The sequence below is a fragment of the Kogia breviceps genome, chromosome 9 (genome assembly GCF_026419965.1).
Source record: "Kogia breviceps isolate mKogBre1 chromosome 9, mKogBre1 haplotype 1, whole genome shotgun sequence".
NCBI lineage: Eukaryota > Metazoa > Chordata > Mammalia > Artiodactyla > Physeteridae > Kogia > Kogia breviceps.
The window spans coordinates 4,271,790-4,285,837 of NC_081318.1; the positions used below are offsets into that span (position 1 = coordinate 4,271,790).

Consider the following 14,048-nt stretch of genomic DNA (forward strand, 5'->3'; position numbering starts at 1 on the left):
AAATATGTAATAATCCAGGAAAGAGAGAATGAGAAGGTAAGGAAAAAAAATGAAGCAACGGCGGGCAAACTTGGGAAGTAAATTGGAGAAAAAATAAAACCATCACAGAAATTAAGGGGAAACCGGAATAAGAACAGAAGCAAAAAAGATACTGGCATACATTTGCAGCTACATGAATGGACCTATGGATTATCATACTAAGTGAAGTAAGTCAGAAGGAGAAAGAGAGATACCATATGATTATCACTTATATATGGAATCTAAAATATGACACAATTGCACTTACCTATGAAACAGAAACAGGACTCACAGACACAGAGAACAGACTTGTGGTTGCCAGGGGGGAGGGGCTACGGAGGAGGGATGGATTGGGAGTTTGGGATTAACCAATGCAAACTATTATATATAGAACGAATAACCATCAAGGTCGTACTGTAGAGCACAGGGAACTATATTCAATATCTTGTGATAAACCATAATGGAAAAGAATATGAAAAAGAATATATACATATGTTTACCTGAATCACGCTGCTGTACAGCAGAAATTAACACTACACTATAAATCAACTATACTTCAAATTAATTAATTAATTAATTAATAAACAAAATAAAATAACAGAGGATTCTCTCTAATGGGAAAAACAGGCACTCGCACAGAAGGTGACAGACGTCAGTGGTCAGGATTAGGGAAGCTGGGAATTCAGTAAGAGCTGTCGGCTGAGGTCCTGGTAGGTACAGGGACCAGAGGAAGAAAGGTCTGAAATTCAAGCCAAAAGACAAGCTGGAGAGTGATACCCGCAACCAGGAGTTACGACGGACACCTTCTCAGGTGAATTCTAGCTCTGTGATGTGTTCACTCCCAGGCCAGAATGCGTGAGGGAGGAGATAAGGCAGGATGTGAACCAGGTCATGACAGCGATAAATCACAATTGACAAGCCTCGCGTGTGTCTGTGATGTGCCCAGAGGGGCTTGTGAGTCACGGCTGATCTCACCACTAGGAAGGCTTCCTAAGGAGAGGAAGTCGGCGATTAAGCTGTGTCCCCAAATCCGGTAGGGAAATCCTTTAACTCGCGAAAAGGAGGAGGAGGTGCTTAATTCCAAAAAAAAAAAAAAAGTGCAGACTGAAGAAAAGTTTGGAAAGTGGTTGAAATGGCTCATGAAGTGAAGCTCCGCAGACCTAAACAGGAAGGGGCAGGAAAGAGTGGGAAAAGAGGAGTCATCTTGGAGAAGGGAGATCTTTAAATTGGCTTTTGTTTTTTGCGAAAGGGGAAAAAAGGAACAAATGAGAACCTTTCGATTTAACAAGTTATCATTTATCACAATGTGAATTTTGGAGAACATACATTGGGGGAAAAAAAGAGACGGAGAGGAAAGAGCAACAAAAGAAGAAATGAAAAAAGACTGAGAATCCACAGGAAGAGTGGTTCACAGAGATTTAAAGAGTCCTGGGCAGGGGAAGGTGGGAGGGTAAAGCAATCATGGGAGAATGGCACCAGCTGGCCTTTCTTTTCCTGGATATGGTCTCAAAGTGCAGAGGAGCATTAAGTTTTGTACTAAAGATTTAGAAAAATAGGAGCCTGGGCCGGGAGTTCTCCTGAAGGAAGAGGAGTGAAGTGGGGAGACGTGGCGGTGGCAGCACTGACAATGGGTTTTCTTGGAGGGTTTTTTTGGTCCCATTTGTGAGATCGATGTTGTCCTCAATGACGGGGAAACCAGGAAAATGGCGGAAATGAAAACTGAAGTTGGCAAAGTAGAAAAACGCTATCTTTTCTATGATGGAGAATCTGTTTCAGGAAAGGTAAACCTAGCCTTCCAGCAACCTGGAAAGAGGCTACAGCACCAAGGAATCAGAATTGAATTTGTAGCTCAAACTGCACTTTTCAGTGACAAGAGTAATACTCACGAATTTGTAAACCAAACGAAAGAACTAGCCTTACCTGGAGAACTGACTCAGAGAAGAAGTTATGATTTTGAATTTACGCAAGTTGAAAAACCACGTGAATCTTATATCGGTGCCAGTGTCTGCTTAAGGTATCTCCTTAAAGTGACAATAGTAAGAAGACGGACAGACGTGGTCACAGAATATGTATGACCTTATTGTTCACCAGCTTGCGACCTATCCTGAGGCAACAACTCTATGGAGATGGAAGTGGGCACTGAAGATTGTCTACACATAGAATTTGAATATACGATAAATCAAAGTATCATTTAAAGGATGTGATTGTGGGAAAAATGGACTTCTTATTAGTAAGAATAAAAATCCAAAATATGGAGTTACAACTGGTTAAAAAAGAGGTCACGGGAATTGGACCCAGTGCCACAACAGAAACAGAAACAATCGCTAAATATGAAATAATGGATGGTACACCAGTAAAAGGTGAATCAACTCCAATAAGACTGTTTTTAGCGGGATACGACCCAACTCCAACAACGAGAGATGTGAACAAAAAATTTTCCGTAAGGTTCTTTTTAATTCTATCCTTGTTGATGAGGAAGACAGGATGTACTTCAAGCAGCAGGGGATCATTTTGTGGAGAAAAGCTCCTGAAAAAACTGAGGAAACAGAGAGCAAACTTTCACCGGAGATTTGAATCGCCAGAATCACAGGCATCTGCTGAGCAGCCTGAAATGTGAACTGAATAGGAAAAAAAAAAAAAAGAAAAAAAAAACTACATCCGTTGAGATTTAAGTTCAGCAGGTTAAAGATGGTTGCAGCGTGTAGGGTGGGGGCAAAAGCCAAAACTCCATTTATGAGAGTATTCCTTTATCTTACAGTGCTGAGTTTATTTTATGACATAACTAAACGTTCTTCATGTATATACATATTTTTAAAATGCTTTCTTTGAAACACTGGAACTTTCTTAAACTGCCATGTTGTTTTTTTTCTTTTTTAACTGCACACTTTCATTTAATGATAAGCACTCAGCTATACATCAGCATAAACATTAAAGATTTTCATGTGAGTAGGTTGGTATTTGTAATTTTGCTTTCTTTCTGCATAATGTTGATTACAAATTCTTTTCTTCTCCTTTTTCATGCTAATGATTACCTCTTATTCTCTACATGCAAAAAATTAAATATTTTGTGTTCAAATAAAATTAGAAAACCTGAGTGGCCTGTACATCCTGCAAAGATTTAAAACATGGCATTTCAATATTTTTGAAAACTACATTTATGATTTTCCGTACATGTTTGAGAAATGCATACAAGCGTTTTACCATAGGTGCCTCTGAGTCTACCATTACATGGCTTCCTGAATTTTGTTCTCTTTGCAGTCTTCTGTGGTGTGAATTTTAAATTTTTGTCCATAAGAGATTATGTGGCATGTCATTGCAGCTTTTTTGGGGGGCGCGGATACCATATTAAGTAACCATTTTGCTACCACTATCTGATAGGTACCACTGTATGTTTTCTGCAACGCGGAGTTGACTCTATGTTGGCATTTTAGTTTGTTAAAACTATATAATTTTTCCATAAATACTTTGAATAAAGTTCTTTTGGTTTAATGAATCCTTTTAGCACATATATGCAAATATAATTTTCTTGCAAATATTCTCTTCCCTTTTCAGGGGAAAATTTGAGGATGGGGGACTCAGGAGAACAGGTGAAGTATGTAGTTACCCAGATCTGGACAATTTCATGTTTGTTAAATTGGAACCTTGACTAGTTCAAATTTAAACTTCTTCATCCACTCTGTTTAAATTTTTTAAACATTAAATTCAAGTAGTGTTCAAACCGTCTACAAAAGAAGGTTGCAGTCATCTGTTTTTATGCTATGCATGGGGTCTGATCACAAATACACTAAATGTGGGGTGTAGGAACTAACACGAAGCCTGTTGTGTGAAACTACTTTCACTTATGGTTCAGTGGGTTTTGTACCAATATTTTTTTATACACTTCAGTGCAAGTCTTATCAGTTAACCTTACTGTATGAGTAAGCTAAGTAACTCAAATTACATTTCTTTAAGCCTGTTTTACTACTACGGCACTTTGAAAAATGGTCAGTAACCAACTTCTTTAACTGGCAAAAGGTTCCATGTACCATGTGCTGAAGCATCAATTTTAAATGTGCTTATCTGTGAAAGGTAACGTTTTCCTTCATGTAAGTGCCTGTTCAGAGTTTCAAAATTTTAAAATGCCAAATATTTTCATGGTCACTTGCATGTAGTAATCTGGAAAATATTCAAAGAAAAATTGAAAACAAATTTTATTTAACCATCCTCAAACTGTGCAACCATGATGTATAATAAAGAATTTGAAAAAAAAAAAAGATTTAGAAAAAGTTCGGAGTAAGTCTAGAGGACTGTTGAGTTATCATAGAAACTTGATGCCACTGATTCCAGGGCTCCACTAGGTGAGGTCCCCCAAACCACTGATTCTAAAGTCTGGGCATTGAATTTATTGGTGAGGAAGATGGGGTGTGGGGAGTCCCACACCCAACAATGGCTGAGTTAAGGTCATGACAAACCAGCTTCACACATATAATTTTCAAAATGCAAAACAAATTGATAATCTGAAAGCCCTAGAGAACTGCCCAAAGTGAGCAGATTTTGTAGAGGACAGGGTTTGAGGTAGCTGCTTCAGCTAGAAAGTGAGAGGGGATTTCTAGAACTAAAAAAAAAACAGTAGGAGAGCCTCAAATTCTGTGTATAAATGCTGCCCAAACCCCTGGTTGCCCCCTGAGCCATGCAAATACTGGGGAAATTCAAAGTGATCTAGATAAGGATAAAAGAACACAATTACATGTAAGTTGCTGTTTACTTAATTGCCTACCTAGTGAGAATCAACAGAAACCGGTCTCCACCCAACATTCACAATGTCAAGGATGAAATTCAAAATTACTCAACATACAAAGAAATATAAAAACGTGACCCATTCTCAACAAAGCAGAACAATCAACACAGATCAGTCCCCAAAACGACCCAGATGTTAGAAGGCAAGGATTTTAAAAGTGGTGATTATTAATGAGGGCCATGAATTAAAGGAAAATGGGACTCACACAGCGAATGAAAGACAGCAAATCTAAGCAGGGAAAATAGAACAAAGTGGGAATTCCGGAATTAAGAATACAACATCTGAAGTAAACCACTGAAGTTGCAAACAGTAGAATGGAGAAGACAGAGCACAAAATGTGAAAACTGAGCGATAGAAATGACTGTATCTGAAGAAGAGAGAGGAAAATGAAGACCTGCAAAATGATATAAACTGCTTAACATATGTATAATTGTCATCTCAACAAATTGAGAATAGGACAGGAGAAAACATTGGGAGAGATAATGGCCACAAAATTCCCAAATGTGGTGAATTTAAAGATTCAGGATGACCTTTGAGCCCCTAGCAGGATACACAGGAAGAGAACGATGCCAGGGCATGTAACATTCAAACAATGAAAACCAGAGAGAAGATCTTGACGGTATACAGAGAAAAATGGCACATTACACACAGAGACCAGTGTAGCAAATGACTGTTCACTTCTCAGTAGAAAAAACTGAGACCAGAATTCAGTGGAATGCCACCTTTAAAGTGCTGCAGAAATAGAGACACAGGTGTAGAGAACAAATGTATGGACACCAAGGGGGGAAAGGGGGTGGTGGTGGCGTGAATTGGGAGATTGGGATTGACATGTAGACACTATTATGTATAAAATGGATAACTAATAAGAACCTGCTGTATAAAAAAATAAATAAAATGAAATTTTAAAAAATAGAATAAAAGTGCTGAAAGATGCTAACACATATATATTGAATCTAAAAAAACAAAAGGCTCTGAAGAACCTAGGGGCAGGAAAGGAAGATGCAGACGTAGAGAATGGACTTGAGGACACGGGGTGGGGGAAGCTGGGGCGAAGTGAGAGAGTAGCATGGACATATACACACTACCAAATGTAAAACAGCTAGTGGGAAGCAGCCGCATGGCACAGGGAGATCAGCTGGGTGCTTTGTGACCACCTAGAGGGGTGGGATAGGGAGGGAGGGAGGGAGACGCAAGAGGGAGGAGATATGGGGATTATATGTATACGTATAGCTGATTCACTTTGTTATACAGCAGAAGCTAACACACCATTGTAAAGCAATTATACCCCAATAAAGATGTTTTTAAAAAAAAGTGCTGAAAGAAACCAAAATCTTATCAACTCAGAATTCTCTAACGGGGAAAAAAACACCTTTAAGAATAAAGGCAAAGTAAAAATGCAGGTGCGTCTAGCTAATATTATTTCACAAAATGCATTCCTGTTGAACCAAAATGCTTTCTGTTGACAGAGTCTTTTGTTTGTAATGCCCTGAAGGGAAAATGACAGAGACCCAACCTGAACTGAACCCATAGGCCATATCTTTGCCATCCCTGCCTCCTGGTGAAATAAGCACTAGAAGTAGAAAGCTGAAACCTGCCCCCACATGTGGAGGGCAAGGAGAGACCACTCCAGACTGGCAGGTGGCAGTTTGAATAAGCAAGGGGACTTCGATCTCGGGTGGCCCCAAGACTAGCCGATCTCCGCACCCGCCCACCAGAATCTTCAAGTTTATAGATAGGCCTTCACGGGGTTCAGTCACGCATTCGGGCCAGGTGGTCTCAACAGCAGCTCACTCTCTCCAGGCTGCACCCTTGGAACGGCTCCCACTGTGGGAACAGTAGGCAGACAGCTTCCAAGGACGGGGGTGGGGGGAGGAGCCTCCAACTGCCCTGGTCCAGCTCACAGGTCAACCAGCAGTCATGTCCTCTTGATTTCCCCCAACAACTATAAAAATGCCCAACATAAAGCAATCAAAATTAGAGCTTTAGATACAATATTGTATCTAGTTTATCAGTCAAAATGTTTTAAATGTAAAATTTATTTTCCTCTCACTATGCATGACATTGAAAATTTAATACTCTTGGCGAGATCAGAAAACAGAATGTGAGGTTACCCTTCAGGCCTGAAGATACTCACCCCACATCAGTAGCAGTCACTTCTATGTACCACTACTCTTATGTTTCAAAAAGCAGTGAAGAAAAGGATTAGTAATTAGCACCAGTGAAGTAAGAAGTTAACATAAGGAAAACCATTTTTTTAAAAACAAATTACAGAATAATTTTGGAATACAGTTGAGCAACTACACATTGAAATTTAAGTTGTCCATTCTGCGATACTGAGATGTATCAGTAACCCCACCTTTTACCATGGAAGACTTTAGTATCTTTTAGACTATGAAAAAGAAATGCAAACATCTTGTGTAAATAATAAAACGGCAGCTCGTCTTTTTATAAAGGTTATATTGGATTTTAATAAATTCCTTCTACAATGGTATGTAAGTTTTCCAAAACAAAATTTTAAACGTTCACATTGTTTAGTAATATTATTGCAAAATATATTCATTAAAAAAACCCTACCAAACCCTACAATATATTATAACTATGAAAGATTTAAGTGGAAAGTATAATGAAAATAAGAGTCACTCTGTCTACTAATTCTGAGCTAATCAGAGTTAACAGTGTGGTATATTTCCTTACTGTCTTTTTCTCTTCACATGTGTATTTCTATGTACTTAGTAGCATAAAGTGTATACCATTCACTTTGTATCTTTTTTTAAAAAAAGAAAGCAAGAGAGTAAGGCACTTAGTGAGTTTCCAGAAAGTCTCAATATCAGACCAGAGCCGGCAGAAGTCAGTAAGCCCTGGGGGTGCAGAGCCCACCCCTGTGCAGTTGCCCCAGGTAAGCTGCTCCACTGGTCCATCAGCTGTTAGGCCCTCTTGCAAGTATCTGTAGACAGCCCTAGCTGTTGACTGGTGCTTGACCAGTGCCTGACGGATACGCTCACTGCGCCCAGTACCAGACCGACACGAGGTAGGGGAGACTGCGGGATCCCATGGGGACATTTTACTTTCCCAGTGCCAGGTGGCGTCACTCTGGAGCTACCTCCTCAGGACCAGTGGCTCCTGCCCACACCAGGGATGACAGTTGGATTGGTACCCTCTGTGGTCCTTGGCAGCTATTAGCAGATGGTCGATGACCCCCACAGTCAGGAGCAAGGAAGCTACAAAAAGGACCTTTCTTTTCCCAATTCTTGGGGTGTCAATAATTGAGAAGGAACTCAGGGGCAAATAACAACACATCCTAAGACGGCTATAACTCAACCACTGAGTGGCCGCCCTAAAAGAGGAAGACAATAAATGTTTCCCAAGGAGTGTCTGCCCAAGAGCAAATCATAATAAAGTGCCAAACAGAAATGGCTGTGACAGTAATCGGTAAATAAATAACACGAAAGGGAGTCTAGCTGAAACGTCGTCCTCCGGAGGGGTTGAGGCTCTTCCGCCCAAGAAGTGCCCCAACATGAACCCTCCCAAGAGCACATAAAATGGAAACAAACACTTCAAACGTACAATAAAATAAACTGATATAATTAAGTTTGATGCTTTATTAAAACTATTGAAACCTAAGTATCATGTGGTCTGTCCAGTACTTTCCAATGTCGACTGTTAACCCCTGCTCTGTACCTGCCCCTCATTCTCTCCAGAACGTTCACTAACACTCCATCCCAGCACCACCACCTCACTGCAGCAACCTCCGAAACAAACTACCAACTACAACTTACAAAGTGCAAAGGCGAAGTACAACTTAACTAGATTCTTCTTTGACGGAGGGGACTGGAATTTTTGTCTCCCAGCGTGGATAATCATAACCTCCCTTTAGGCAATGGTGACCATCAAAGATTTTAAAGCATGAAGGGTGGGTATGACTGGAGCTGTGTCCTCGAGAGTGAAAGCAATCTGCAGATTTGTATTTGGGTTCTTGGAACTTAGTAGGAGTTTACAATGTTTGCTAAATAAATGCCTGAGATGACTGTCTACTGAATTAATATCATTCAATGGACCAGGCGTTTGTTGGGCACCGGCTAGAGACACAAGGTGATCCCTAACTCATGACTAAAGGTTTTCTAGTACATTCTAAATTGTTACTGGGTGTTTGAACATTTCCCGGAAACTTTTATTGGTGTCAATACCCTGCAGTATTGCCAAGAAGCCACTTTACCATCGGAACCGAAGGCAGTTTAAAAAAGAAATTACTGAATGAACGTCTCTACTACATACTCACTGATGAGTGAAACTTTATGATCTTTAAAGTCTTATAATATCAGCTACCCCATATTAAAAAGACAACTCCTAAGGATATTAAATAAAGTAAATGTGAAAAGTGTAACTACTCGAATCTTAGTTAACGAGAACAGAGATCAAGACATGAGCTGCTGATTCAAATATTTCTCTCAGGCGTGAATGGAGTAGAAAACGCTGGTTATCACTTAATTGAAATAAAAGTATTCAGTCCTGAATCCTTATGTTACATAACAGACCAGGAGTTCCCTTATCCACCAAACGAATCTAATACCATTACCAACTTCAGCTCCACACATATGTCCAACAGCCAACAAATAGGTATTAATGAGAGCAATCTGTTAATAACATGCTAGTAAACACATATGCTTCTCTGCATATAAAAAAGGTAGAAGCAAAAACAGGCGTAGCAAACACAAGACAAAAGCTCAGAGCACAGATTCAGGCTACACATCAAATCTAAGATCCAAAGTACTTGCCTTCTTTCAGTTAAAAAAAAAAAAGAAATACTCTAAAACATTTTTAAAGCACATTGATACATACACGGCTGCACAGCTTCCCTGTGTAACCCAGGTAAGGAATTTTCTCTCAAACTAACCACTACCTGAGGCGAGAACAGGCAGGTGAGGCAGAGAAGAGGACAACTGACCATGGCCAAGCAAGGCTGTGCCGCGCACGAGACCGCCGTGGAACCGAGACCTCCGTGGGGATCTGCTTCTCTGCGTGCGGACACAAATGCTTCCCTGGGCACGTCCCTCCCGCTCCGGGCCACTGGAGAGGTTCTCAGAACGGCTCCTCAAGGGCCGCCGCCCGCCCCTCTGCCCTCCGAACACCAGTAATTTCCTGGAAATCATTCCAGGCACGCAGCGGCCCATTAAAGTTAATTACGCACGTGTCCATGACACAGACAAGAGCGTGCGCCCCGGGCAGAGCCCAGAACGCTTCCCGGGAAGCCCTTAATGGAAGCTCCGGCCCAGGGGTCATGGGCTGATTCCAGAGGCCCTGCCTCCCCCGGCTGACCTTTCGCCCTCCCCGGAACGCGGCAATCTCTGGAAACAGCGGCGTCTGCCAGCAAGCCGGCCGACCCCGGGCAGCCCAGAGCAGGGGCACCTGCAGAGCCTGGGGCTGGCTTTGGGTCGATTAAACACCACCTGTTCTCACAAACCCCCGCGCCCGGTGCAGCGACAGGACTCAAGGACCCTCTCCCCGGCCGAGGAGGGCCCGGCGGCTCGGAAGACGCAAACCAGCGCCCCGTCCACTCGCCCGCAAACTGCAGCCGCCACCTGCTCTCCAGGTTCCAGCACCAGCCCCTCCGTCGCGGGTCCCTTACCTTGTGGCCTCTCCCCGGGGGACATCTGACGTTATTGGAGGCTCCCGCTGTCTGATTCATGTCCGGAGGAAGTTGGAGGCCGATTCTCCACCTTTAAAAGTTCCGTGGCGCGTGGAGGACGGCAAGGTGCGCGTCTCCCGGAGGCGAGGTGGGTCCTCCCTGTGCAGCCACGTCCGGGCGGCGTCCCCACACGGCAGGTTTCCGTGGGGCCCCCCGCTCAGGGATGCTAAGCCCTGCAGCCCGAGCCGAAGAAGGAGAAGCAGCTGCTGGGACCCGGAGGAAGCCCGGTCGGCGCCGGTGGCTCCGAGGGCGCTCGGCCCAGGGCTGCCTTCCCGGGAAACAGTCCAGGACTCTCCAGACCAGAAGCGCGAGCAAATCCAAAAGGAGCTCCGAGGTGGGGCGAGGAGGTAAGTGTGTGGGGAGGGGGGGAGCGGCAGGACTGAGCTCTACCCGCCGAGTAAGGGGTGGGGAAAGCCGCGGAAGCACGAGAAGCCCGCGCTCCCCGCGCCCCCCGCCCCCTCCGGGCGGAGCTGCGGCTGCAGGGCGCGAGGCGCACGGGCTCGCGCGGGCCTCCAGCACCGACCTTCGCACACACCCCTCCACGCCCTCCAGCGCCGCGCCTGGAGCCGCAGTCCGCGCGGACCAGGCAGCCCAGCCGGCCGGCACGGCCGAACTGAGCGGGGCCACTTGGAGGGGCGGGCGCCCGCTCTCGCCTGCAGCTCGTGCCCCGGCTCGAGCCGCCCAATCTTCCCGGGATGGTCGGGAGGTGGCACGCGAGGCTCTGCCGGGCGCCACCGCACAGGGAAGGCGAGGCAGTGGCGGGGGTGGAGGACGAGCTGGGACGGTACCCAGGCTCCTCGGCAGAGTCCCCGCCAGCTACAGCGGAGGAGGAAGGCATCCTGCTCCCGGGGCAGGCGCTGCACGGGGCGGCGGTCTGCGGGGCCCCATCTGCGTGACCCGGGCCGTGCCGGGGGGGGGGGGGGAGGGCAGCAAGAGTGCATCCACTTCTTTCTGCGGTGGAAGTATTTGCATGTCCCCAGGGCTTTTTCTTTGTATGTTCTTCTCCGCCTTCTTTCTCTGGCGCCTGGGAAGTCGTGGTCTAATTAGGCAGCCTTCGGGTAGAGGTGGAAAATTGACCCCTGTGAACTAAAAATAAATAAAGAAATCAAGAAAGGGCACCTGCTCCATGAAGACTGCGTTGCAACAGTTAGAATCACAAGTCTGAACAGTGGACCGTTAGGATACAGCCATGTTATTTAGCCAAATGTGAAGTTTTGCCTAGATTTCTCTAAGTAGTGATAGTTTGAATATTCTGTATGGAAATGTCAAGGCTCATAATTCGGTTTCGATTTCCCAGTCCCACAGCCTGAGTTTCATCATGTATAGAACGAAGGACGGAGTTGGTTTCACCTGTGAGACCCAGCGCTGCACAGGGAGTTGCTAACAGAAGCGTATCTCCGTATGGTGCCCCTAGAACAGGGAAAAGGAGATGTCAGGCTCAGGTGTTCACTGTCATTTCTTCATTAGTCCCAAGTCCAAACAGGAATCGTCTCCATTTTGTAAAATAAGTTATCATGTGCCGTCGCTTTTGCCCACTGAGAGTTCAAAGGTGACTCGTGACATTTCTGTTCCGCAAATGTGAAGGCACATTTGGGGCATCCGAGTACCGCAGTGGACCCGGCATGGCTGTGGAGGCAGACGTCGTCGGTCTAGAGTCTTGGCTTTGCTTTCCCTGGTGAACATCTCTGGGTAAATTATTTCTCTCATTGATTTTACAGCTCTGAGGTAGGTGTTATCGTGCTGTGTGCTGGGTAAAGAAACTGGCTCGGAAATATTGATGTGTAGAAGGGGCTTAGCAAGGCAGCAGGTGTCATCAGGGGTCATTGTTCCGGCTGCCTGGAGCGACTGGGAGTGCTTCACACTAACACGTATACTCAAGTCCACTCTTTTCTGGAGGTAAAATCCACAAGTGGGTGGCGCCCTGAGGCCACGCAGAGTTTCCCGCCCTCGCACTGCTCCACTCTCAGCCTCCAGAAATTCATCGCAGTTCCCACCGAGGGAGGGTCCTTCGGGTTTGTGTCTCCAGGGCTCCTGCTCCAGGGAAGCAGATCTCAGCCCCACCTTCCTGTATTCACTCACGTCTGCCGATTCCTGGGAAGCCCAGTGCCCTGGCGCCTCCATGCTCTTCTGGGTCCAATAAACATCATTGATTTTCGGTGCATTCAGGTTTTCCTTGTTGTACGGATGTGAGTGATGACTCCTAAGCTCTTTCCTCGTTGGGGCTGAAACCAGAAGTCTCTGAGTGTATCTTTTTAGTCTTGGGGTCTCCTGTTGTCTTTTTGTTTAAATATTCTTCTTCTTTTTGGGGGGGGAGCGGGGCTGCGTTGGGTCTTTATTGCTGCGCGCAGGCTTTCTCTAGTTGCGGCGAGTTGGAGCTGCTCTTCGTTGTGGTGTGTGGGCCTCTCACTGCGGTGACCTCTCCTGTTACGGAGCACCGGCTCCAGAGCACAGGCCCCGGCAGTTGTGGCACGTGGGCTCAGTAGTTGTGGCTCACAGCTCTAGAGCACAGGCTCCGCAGTTGTGGTGCACGAGCCTAGTTGCTCCGCCGCATGTGGGATCTTCCCGGACCAGGCCTCGAACCCGTGTCCCCTGCATCGGCAGGTAGACTCCCAACCACTGCGCCACCGGGGAAGCCCTGTTTGAATATTCTTACCTCACTTTACCTCTCCTTCTCTCATATTATACTATAAGCAGCAAGGAAAACCCAGATGGTAACTTTTACAGTGCTCAGAAATCCCTTTAGTTAAATAACCAAGTTTATTAGGTACCATTAGAAAACCTCTTCTGTTTGCAGCATAACTGCAGACTATGCTATCACTAAGCATAGGATCCAATGGAATCGTTGGGAGGCATTTCAGAAGCTGCCTTCTATAACCCACATCACTATTTTTTTTTAATCTTATTAAAGTATAGTTGATTTACAATGTTGTGTTAATTTCTGCTGTACAGCAAAGTGACTCAGTTATACATATATTCTTTTTTGTATTCTTTTCCATTGTGGTTTATCACAGGACATTGAATATAGTTCCTATACAGTAGGACCTTGTTGTTTATCCATTCTACGTATAATAGTTTGCATCTGCTCATCCAAAACTCGGGATCCTTCCCTCCCCACGCCCCTCCCTCTGGCAACCCCAAGGCTGTTGCCTGTGTCTGTGAGTCTGTTTCTGTTTCACACGTAAGTTCTTCTGTGTCGTTTTTTAGATTCCCCGTGTAAGTGCACATCGCTATTTTTTAATGATTAATATGAAGGTTAGAAAATTGACTGTAGTGTAGCCAGCTTTACTAATGAATCATACTTTGGGGGTGGTAAAATTTGGAGCTTACAGGTCTGGCCGTATTCATTAGTGATCCATTTTTCAGTCCTGAATAAGCAATACTGTACAAAAGATCACAGTGTGTCCGGCTTGAAGAAGCAAATAAGGATACACAGGCAGAAGTTTCCCGGTTTCCTTTCCGCCATCTTGCCGCCCACTCCCCGGACGCTCGGCCGTCACTGGGACACCCGCGAGCTGTGTACTGGCTCCTCAGCAGTGCAGTTGCTGTCTTCCAAGTCCCCCAGGCATCTTC

At 44.9% G+C, this 14,048-nt stretch overlaps 1 pseudogene; it reads left to right on the forward strand.

Annotated features, from left to right (window-relative positions):
• The first annotated feature begins 1,655 nt into the window (after window positions 1–1,655).
• LOC131762929 (vacuolar protein sorting-associated protein 26A pseudogene) lies at window positions 1,656–2,637 on the forward strand (annotated as a pseudogene).
• Window positions 2,638–14,048: the final 11,411 nt, after the last annotated feature.